Source organism: Meriones unguiculatus, chromosome 9 (genome assembly GCF_030254825.1).
Source record: "Meriones unguiculatus strain TT.TT164.6M chromosome 9, Bangor_MerUng_6.1, whole genome shotgun sequence".
In the NCBI taxonomy this organism is placed as follows: domain Eukaryota; kingdom Metazoa; phylum Chordata; class Mammalia; order Rodentia; family Muridae; genus Meriones; species Meriones unguiculatus.
This window is the reverse complement of record NC_083357.1, coordinates 103,385,037-103,395,806: the sequence shown is the minus strand read 5'-3', so window position 1 is coordinate 103,395,806 and position 10,770 is coordinate 103,385,037. Positions and strand designations below refer to the sequence as shown.

The 10,770-nt window shown below is 39.5% G+C and overlaps 1 non-coding gene across 1 annotated transcript; it reads right to left on the bottom strand.

Moving 5' to 3' along the window:
• Nucleotides 1–1,853: 1,853 nt before the first annotated feature.
• LOC132656714 (small nucleolar RNA SNORA17) lies at nucleotides 1,854–1,980 on the bottom strand. Its single transcript, XR_009594417.1, has one exon. It is a non-coding gene; the product is annotated as a small nucleolar RNA SNORA17 (small nucleolar RNA).
• Nucleotides 1,981–10,770: the final 8,790 nt, after the last annotated feature.

Below are 10,770 nucleotides of genomic sequence, written 5' to 3'. Positions count from 1 at the left end.
AACTCAAAGACCTATGGCCTATGACTGAGAAGGAAGTGTGTGGTGCATCCAGCAGGCAGAATGGACGGTGGGATATAGGTAAATGCATGAAATTCAGCCAGTAAGTCGTGTGGTGGAAGGACAGATGTTGCTTGAGCTCAGGTAAACTGGCCACATGGCAGAGTTTAGATTAGTATAAATTAGATTAGTATAATTTTAAGTTATAAATTAGTCAGAGAAGAGCTTAGCTATTTGTATTTGTATTTGTAGCCATTGTATTTGTAGAATACTTAATGAGTATCATGAGTAGTTGTTCTGGGAGCTAAGGGAAGGGAGGAAAAACCACCTGAAGCAGAATGGCATCCTACAACATGCAAATGTTTACTGCAATGACTCTTTGGTTTGAGTCAAGGCCTCTGGCTTCTGCTACTCTATTAATACTGTTCTCTCAGATATTCTGTTATTGTCCTGTGTCAGGGAGATCCTGTATTTTTGGATCTGTAGGACCAGCCCCTTCTTGTGCTCCAGTCGTTCATCAATGTGGTGAATGTTGAGGTAGGACATTTCAAATCCCTGTGTCTGGGCCTGAGATGTCTCTGAGTTAGGCTGGCCACAGAATCTCCTGCTCTCATGCCCTTGGGGCTGGCTTACCCATAACCTCCTCCCTGACCTCCAACCAGGGCCAGCTCTACCCTGCTGCTCAGGCAAGGTGCACGGCCCACTCTTCCATTTGTGGCAGCCAGTGAGAGGCACGGTAAACTGTCCAATTCTCATGACTCTGGAGCCAGCTTTCCCACCTGACATTATTGGCAAAGGATGAGAGCAGGGGGGCATCTCTCCCTCATCAATGCTGTGCCATGGCAGACAAGTTGCTGTGCCAGCTCTCCCATACCCAGACCATTGGGGCCTGCTCACCCCTTCCTCACCATCAGGGTCAGTTCTATAGTGCAACCCAGGTGGGGGGTAGGGGCAGCTCTCTGGTTCTCGTGACCCCATCTGGGGCAACTCTCCTGCCCTCTGTTAGTGTTGAGGGAAAAAGAGAGAGGATGGAATCTTCCTCTTGTGGATGCTGCTGCACAGCAGAAGAGATGCAGGCCTGCTCTCCCATACTCATGCCTTTGGGGCTAGTTCACCCACAATCTGCACAACACAGACCGGATCTTCTATACGGCACAGGTGAACTTCAGGGCTCTTCTCCAGAGCGCTGCAGCTGGACAGGGATGAGGTCAGCTCTCCTGTTTTCATGCCCCAAGGGCCAAATCTCTCAAGATGCTCACATGAAATTTAGAGCCAGTTTTGCACAGCCCTCAGACATCACCATGTCCCCTGGCAGCAGCCCACACCAGAGATGTCCACCTGGCCTTTGTTGGTAACACGCCGCTGTTGCTGCAGGGCCACAGACTCAGAGATGGCCTTTGATGATATCGCAGGGCAGGGCCCCATGATGATCTCAGGTGGCATCTCCAACTACATATATCAGGCTGTTACTCCCTACCCTTGAATCTCCAGCTCTGCCCCTCTTCATTATGCTCACTTCCGTCCGTTTCTCCACCACTTACTTGCTCCTCTTAGTGGTACCCAGGGTATCTGAGTGTCTGGGGGTGTCTTGGGAGTGGTCTCAGAAGTGCTATACCCCATTCATGCATCATGGCAGCCCCCGCCAGTACCCCAGGCCTGCACTGGTGAAGGACTTGTGGCTACCCAAGCCTAGCTCCCTGTCTGAGCCTCTTGGTACAGGTTTGATGGTCATCATGAGCTCACTCCTGCCTGAAGTCTGTGGTCCCAGGGGAGGTTCTTCTAGTCTATTGCTGGGAATCTATCTGAGCCTGCTAGATACCAGACTGATGGTTGCCTCTGGCTTTCTTGTTTCAGGGCACGTCAGGACACTAATCACTCAGATGTTCACAGGTCGGAACCCTGAGCAGAGACAAAAGCTCTCCACTCTCCGCCATCTACTGACACACACACAGCGGCCACACCTTCAATGACTCTAGGGGAATTTAAAAGGTTGTTTCTTAAGAGCTACATTTTGCTATAACTAAACTGCTGCCAGCATTCAGCAGAGCATCATGGGTGCCCAGTTTCATTGCATAATAGATTCATTAAAAAACATTTCTGCCCAGGCCATGTGGTTAAGGCATATTAAAAATCCAGCAGGTCCCTGTGTCTTTTATTTACATAACAGCTGGTTAAGGAAGACCTGACACCTTAATAATTATATGAATCAATGTTAAATATTAATAATCATTCTATATACATCCACAGATCTCTCCTCCCATTTTGCCCAAATTTTTTAATTAGTTTAAATTTTTATTAATTATAATTTATTTGTTTTGTATCCCAGCTGTAGAACTCTCTCTCATTCCCTCTCAATCATATCCTTCCTCCCTCCCTCTTCTCTTCCATTGTCCACTGACTGGGGAGGAGGGTCCTCCTCCCCTTCTATCTGATGCTGTCTATCAGGTCTCACCAGGACTGGCTGCATTGTCTTCTTCTGTATCCTGTTAAGGCTGCCCCCCCCCTCTGGTGGAGGTGAATAAAGAGCAGGCCACTGAGTTCATGTCAGAGACATCCCCTGTTCCCCTTTCTAGGGAACCCACTTGGACACTGAGCTGCTGTAGAATTAAACTTATTCTATGCTTATTTAAAACAAAAGAAAACAACAATAACAAAAACTGGTAACTGCTTTTCTAAAACTAGTTTAATATGGAAAGCACTGATATTTGACAGACATTTTTCCATTAAAAAAATGTTATAGTAGCATTTATGGCTGAATAATATGTCATTTTGCTGGGTATTTTTTTTTAATTTTATTTTTTTCTTATCAGTTACATTTTATTAACTCTGTACCCCAGCGGTGTCCCAATCCCTCATTCCCTCCCAATCCCTCCCTCCCTCCCTCATCTCCACCGTGCCCCTTTCCAAGTCCACTGATAGGGACTGTTTTATCAGGTATCTTCAGGACTGGGTGCAAAGCCCTCTTCTGTGGCCTAACAGGACTGCTCCTCCCTTCGGGGGTGGGGAGGCCAAAGAGCCAGTCATTGAGTTCCTGTTAGAAATAGTCCCTGTTCCCCTCATTCTGGGAAACCAATTGGTTACTGAGCTACCACAGCCTACATCTGAGCAGAGGTTCTAGGTTATATCCATACATGGTCCTTGGTTGAATGTCAGTATCAGAAAAGACCCTGTGCCCAGATATATTTGGTCCTTGTGGAGCTCCTATCCTTTCCCCAACAGACTAACTCCCCTTCGTTCTTATGATTCCCTGTACTCTGCCAAAGGTTTGGTCATGAGTCTTTGCTTTGAAAACACTGCTTTTCCTGGGTATTTAGATATGACATCTTTGTCTTTTCATCAGTAGAAGTGGGCCTAGGCTGATTCCATAATTTGGCTACTACAAAGCGTGAAATAATAAACACTGCTATGCAGACATCTCTATTGTCCATGACCTTGACTCCTAATCTTCAAGGTGGTTTCATTAGGATACATTCCCACCAACAGTGTTTTCTTTTTTTGTGATGATATCTATTCTAACAAGGATGTTATCACATGTTCCAATAGATTTGGTTTGTACTTCACTTATGACCAAGAGCTGTAAGACATGTTTCATGTATTCTTTTATCATTTGAATATATTTGAGAACTCCTTTTTCAAGGCATTTCGCCAATTTTTGATTATATTGCCTTTTTATGTTTTTAGATTTTTGAACTACTATTTTGCACGTGAATAGATGACATAGTTCCACCCATCCTCTCTGCTTTGCTGTAGAAAAGCTTTTCAATTTAATGAAATTACACCTTGTCTTGTTCTTAAAATATTGAATTATTCTAATGTGAACTGCATATAAGCTGTACCATACAGATTCACACTACATAAATACATGCTACACTAAATCAAGAGACCCTAGGGGAGAGGGTGAAACCTCACTCAGAAGGGCAAACAGGATAGACATCGGAAGTAGGAAAAGCCAAGGAACAGGTCAGGAGCCTTCCAGAGCAGTCCTCTGAAAGACTATACCCACCAGTGTATGGAAAGAGATAGTGAAACTTTGGGCATAGCCAAACTTTGGGCAGAGTGGAGGAAATCTTATGAAAGATCTGGATGGGACAGGAACTCTACAAGGAGAACAATAGAGCCAAAAACTTGGGTCCAAGGGGGCCTGCAGAGACCAACACTCCAAACAAGCACTATGCATGGAGAGGACCAACACCTCTTGCTCAGAGGAAGCTCAGTTCCCAAGTGAGCTCCCTAGTAAGGGGAACAGAAGCTGTCACTGACATGAACTCAGTGGCTTGCTCTTTGATCATCTCCCCCTGGGGTGTGCAGCCATGCCAGGCCACAGAGGAAGACAATGCAGCCAGTCCAGATGAGACCTGATAGGCTAGGGTCAGATGGAAGGGTAGGAGGGCCTCCCTTATCAGGGGTCTAGGCATAGGGCATAAAAGAACAAGAGGTAGGGTGGGTGAGATAAGGAGAAGAGGGAGGGGGCTACAGTGGGGATCCAAAGTGAATAAATTGTAGTAAGTAAATAGGAACAAAAGGAATTTCACAGCTATAAAGAAGTTACGATCTATTACACATTGAGATTACAGTTAATAATATACTTTAGAAAACATTGGGATGACAGGTTTAATTTATATTTTTCCAGATGTAAAAATAAACATTATTGGAAATGAAATATTTCAGAACACAATTTCAATTGATTTTAAGCTTTTAGATGTGATTTTGATTAATAAATGATTCTGTACAATAAATAATTGTCACTCATTAAAAATAAGGCAACAGTGGTATAAAATGAAGAGAACATTTAGTGTTTGACTTAAAACAACATAAAGTTAATTTGATAAATTTACCGTTTGTTCTCAGTGATCTTTTCTTACGACAGAGCTTACAAGTATGTCTCATAAGCAAACTAAAACTAGTCTACACAGTGAAGGATTTTAGTGTCCGACATTTCTAAAACACTCCAGAAGAGAATCATGAGGTCTTCAATTTGTTGGCATTTTTTAAGTATATATAAGATTTTTCGTTTTTGCTTACAAGTTGTCTGTTAAATTTGCTCATATTACATTTCCAGAACCCTCACCACATATCATGTTTCTACTTAAAGTCTCTAATACACAGGAGAATAGATACTTTATGCTTAGTGAATGAATAGTGAACTCTCGTGCTTAAAGTTATTTACGTCTATATCCATGTTTTCCATGGACACATGAGCTAGAAAAGAATGAATTGGAAAATGGTGTGAATTATGAGCATACCAACAGAGTAACCACATGCCCTTCTCAAATCTTAGCTCTCCACATAATCAAAATGTACAATAGTAGTAAATGCACAGATGTAGCCCATGGCAGCTCAGTATCTAAGTGGGTTCCATTTTAATAGAAACAGGGACTGTCTCTGACATGAACTGATTGGCCTGCTCTTTAATTAGCTCCCCCTGAGGGGGAAGCAGCATTACCAGGCCACAGAAGAAGACAATGCAGCCACTCCTGATGAGACCTAATTGACTAGGATCAGAAGGAAGGAAAAGAAGACCTCCCCTATCAGTGGACTTGGGGAGGGGAATGCATGCAGAGGGTGGAGAAAGGGAGGGATTGAGAAGGGAGGAGGAAGAGAACCACAGGAGGAATACAATGTGAATAAAATGTAATTAATAAAGAATAAAAAAATTGAATCAACATTATTGATACAAAACTACATATATAGCATATAATAAATTTACTTTATTATAAATAAAAAATAAAAGACACAGAGTCTGGATAAATATATCCATGTGTAAGAATGCTTATATGCAATCATAAGAACTTTAGCATATATTTCTGTACCCAAGTCGTAGGCCAAGTGTGGCTGACAGATTCAGTAACCTTGGAAATCCACTGGCCAGTCATCCTAGAGCAGAAGAAAAGCACAAAAGGACATCACAAGGCAAAGAACAATAAAGAAAGACACCTACTGTCTTCTGGTCTCTGTATATCTGTTTGCACACATTCATGAAGAAGTTCAATATTTATGTAACAAACATCCCTCTACATACAATGTGGTTTCAATCAGCTGAGGAAAACATGCTGTTCATAAAGGAAAGAACAATCTAATTTTTTTTCTTCATTTCCATCTATTGTAAGCATATAACTTTTATTCAAAATGGTTTTAAATAGTAAATACTATGATGTGTTTTAATTGTTAAATAATCCACACTTGTCTATTTGTAATAATTTTATGTTAATCTATGATCCCATTGTTAGCATTCTTCCCCTTCAAATAATTATGCCTATTTGTTGGAGAAATCTTAAATGTTACTTTAGGTTAATTAGTGAAAATTATAATAAGAAAATGTAAAGCCCCTTGTGAATAGCCAACCATATTTTCAAATTAGAACCTTAATTAAAATGTTATGCTCCAGTAATTACAGAGTCATTAAATCTCCTATAGTGTTCCATAATTATTTTGAAGTTATATTTATTGGTGTACTTCAAATCCCCCAATGTGTCTTCTTTGGCGTAAGAAAATATTGAGAACACCATGCTGCTCCTCAGCCTCCAGTTACCAAGCAGGGTCCAGAATCACTGATGATTTCCTTATTCCTGTACAAGCTGACAACATTTTCAGCAACTGAATCATTTCCAGTTAAATATATCAATTAACCTTTTGAATAAGGCCCTTCAAAACAGTCAAGTTAATATGAAGAGATTTTGTGCTTGCATGTCAGCACTTAAAGTTCACTGAAAATTGGTTTATTTTCCCTCTACCACCCTTTCCTCATCTCCACCACTTCAGGAAAGTGATAAAAAGCTGTTCATCAAGGAATGAGTTCTGCCTTACATAAAGTGAAATTACACATTGGGTTATTTTGATGTCAGATGGTGGCTCCCATTTATTTGTTGTAGCACATTAAAATTTCTAGTAATACAATTGTATACATTAAAATGCAACAAAATAATTAGAAATACAAAGAAGCATTGTAAGGACACTAAATTCCAATGACTTCATGGTTTTTGTTTTGTTTTGTTTTGTTTTGTTTTGTTTTGTTTTTTGTTTTTGGCCTAGAGACGATGACTATTATTTTGAAATTTGTAGGCCTGAATGAGAGTCAGAATCATTTTATTTACTGTCTATAAAGAACTAATATGATTTATTCTCTCTAACATGTATTTACCTAAATATGTTTTATACTCTATGTAAACAGTATATAAATGAATATTTTTATACTGAAAGTGATGAACTACTATGTGTTTCAACCAATAACAAATTGAAAATATACAAATATTAGATTTTGTTTGTAATTATATGGGTTGGGGAAGGAGCTGATATGTGTTATATTCACTGGTCAGTCTTTTACTAAATTTACCCTGAGACTTACAGCTGAACATTGAGGTTTTGCAAATGGCAACCACTATACTTACTTTATTAAAATATGAAAAGATATTACATATATTAATACATTTACTACATTAAATATTCAAATACATATGTGCACGTGACACAGGTATTTGAGTTATACTTTAAATAACTTAGATAAGAATTTCCCCACTGAAAAACAAGATGTATGTGTCAATAATGCATAAAATGTCCATTATTCCTGAGTATCTGGAAAATTGTATATATTAAAAATAATGTTATAATAGGGATAATTAAAATCTTTTAGTGGAACAAAAAATGTCTACTATATTTAAAGTTGTATAAATAACAAAATACTATGAAAGCAGTAAAATTTTATGAAGACAGGAATCTGAGCAGTACCATTTGGACCCTGGGAGCTTAACAAAAGTGAAAACATAAAATTTTAAAAGAGATGAGTTCAGGAGCACAAGAAAGTTAAAGGGAAGGAGTAGGACATAATTAAAATACTTTTTATATGTGTATGCAATATTCAAACAATAAAAATCACTAACAAGCAAATATCTTAGAAAATAGATTAAGATGTGAAAACTAGTTCCTGCATGGAGAAGACTTGGGCCCTCTGCTTAGACATAGCCCATAGGCTGCTAATTCTCCACGTGAGTCCTCTAGTAAGGAGAGCAGGGGCTGTCTCTGGCATGGACTTTGTTGCCTGCTCCTGGATCACCTTCCCCTGGCAGAGAGGCCTCAGAGGAAAAGGATGCAGCCAGTCCTGAAGTACATGCATACACTACAGCCATAAACATGTCTTATGGAAAGGAGAGTTATAAAGAGCACAGTACATAGCCAGGCATAATGGCACACACCTGAAAACCCAGCACTCCGGGAGGCAAAGGCAGGGAGATCTCTATGAGTTTGAGGCCAGCCAGGTCTACAAAGAGAGTGTTGGACAGCCATGGATACACAGAGAAACACTGCCTTGAAATGACACACACACGTATACATACATATAAATATATATAATGTAATATATATATATGATATATGGCATATGATATATAGCATGTTGCATATTATATATGACATGATATATATAGTATATGGTTTATGGAACATGATACATGATACATAATTCATCAATAAAAACAACAACATTGAAGGCAGTGACTATATCTCCTATAAGGCAAAATGTAAAAACAAAAGTTTTTACTGTAAAAGCATCTTTTACTCACTGGATATAATTGTCATCTGAGAGGTTTATCAAGCCTTTGTCTACTAATCTAGGCCTACTACTGGAAACTTTTAGACTCCATACAATTTATTCTAGACCTAGAGTGTTTTTGGCCTCCTAAACTTAGTGCTTAATAAGCTCACCGTTTCTGTATCTTTCTGAATTCTCATTGGCTTGTTCACATCAGCTGTTCTGGCTCAAAACTCCTCTCCAAGGAGACTGATTCAAACTGGCTTTCTTAACTTCTCGGTGAATTGCTCTGCTTGGCCTTACCCTAACTTTGGCAATATGTTCTAATCTTCTGGTTCATTCTCATTCTCTCTCTCTCCTCTGTCCTCATCTAATCTAGTTTGTTCTCCTTCTGCAACCTGTCTCTGTACAACAAACTGCCCCAGTAAAACTGGTTCTGACCTCCACAAACTGAACTTCCACCAACTCACCTGCCATGAACTCAACTCTACTGCACTGCCTCTCACCTCACTCTCCATTCACTCTCAAATGACTCACTGACGGACTGACTCAACTGATTCTCTCTCCACTGCTCTTCAGTAAGTTCTCTTTCCTGTCCTCATTGTTTGGGAATAAAGATATTTACTAAGGGTATGTCTAAATTCAGCTTGAGAAATTAAAATCCCTCTAAATTTTATCCTATTGCACATGAAACAAAAGCAATGTAGATATCAAATACACAACAATTTATTTGCCTCATGCAGGCTCTGAGAGGCCCTTCGCCAGCTGCAGATAGTTTAAATCTGAGGACTCTGGAGAAGGCGTAAACACTAGGCCCACAGAGAGAAGAGGAGCTCCAAGACAGAACAAGGATGCTGGTACCCCCTCTCCCCACCCTTCTGTTGCTCCTGGTTGGTGTTGATGCAGTTGGATGAGAATAAGTCAGAGAATTCCTGCAGGGAGGATTGGACTTGCCCCAAAGCACCTGATTACACTAACCAGCAGGAATTAGCCTAAGATAACTATGCCTCCTCTTCCCATTAACCTCCTTTCTCTCCTACCCAGTATTGGAGTGTTGGAAGGGATTGGGGTGCAGGAAGGAAGAAGAAGTGTAAGAAACTAAAATAAAATAAAATAAATTTGAAAATATGCATATAGTAAGGTATTAGATACTTATGTGGTGGAGGTAACAGAAAGAAGCCAAAGTCAAAGGCTCCAAATCCATTTCCTAAATTTCAGTTAAAAGTTAACATAAAACTAAGCCTCCACACAGAGACTATCAGAAATCACTTATTTCAGACAACAAGTAGATCAGGTGTAAAGGGAAACAAAATGAAGGATAATTTATGTAATTAAAACCACAAATTCCATGTTTAGTTACTATTTAACTCTAAAATAACCTCAGAATCAACAGCCATGGTGGCAAACATCTCCTTATTTAAATGTTAATGATATTTGTTAAAAAGCCAGTTACCAAAAATACTGTATATTTAATATAAAATAATTATATATCCCTCAAAATGAGAAAAGAAAAAAGAAAGCAAAGAAGAAAAAAGGAGAAATAAAAAGGGAAGGGAAGAAAGGAAGAAGGTAGGAAGGAAGGAACAAAGGACTGAAGGATCAAAGGAATGAAACGAGGAAAGATGGAAAGGTGCAAGCCAGCCTGTTGCCTTCAGGTAAGCAATGTCCACTCTAGGAAATTCACTGATCCACAACCAGCCATGGGTAAAGCTGGCTATACTTGATTATCTGGTATCATTCAACGCAGCAGAAGACAAGGGGTTGTAAAGGAAATTGGGCAGAGGTGATGATCTAGAAGAATATATGAAATCAGGAGATATATAACAGAATGTGTACATGGAGGTGCAGGAGTGCAGTACTGAGAATCACTTGTTTTCCAAGCACAGCGACCTGGGAGAATGTTTATGAGAGGAATCAAAATGAAAATGAATCTCAAAATGGAGAAGGACACAGTGGAACTATTTCTTTTGGTTTGTGTAATATGAAGAAGGCCTCAGCCACACTGACACTTCAGAACACAAATGCTGTAGAAATCTATTTGGAATTATGATAACCTTCCATAATGTAACTGAAAATTTACAATGCCTCAAATACTATTAGCAATGTATTTGCTCTCTTACATGCTCATTAAGTTCAGGAAAACAAACTGTTCAAACTAATAGAATTCAAATATTTGAGTGTGTCTTAAGTATGTTGAACAGGCTAATTCAATTTTTATCTTTCAATGTCCTCAAAGCTCTCATTTCAACAGA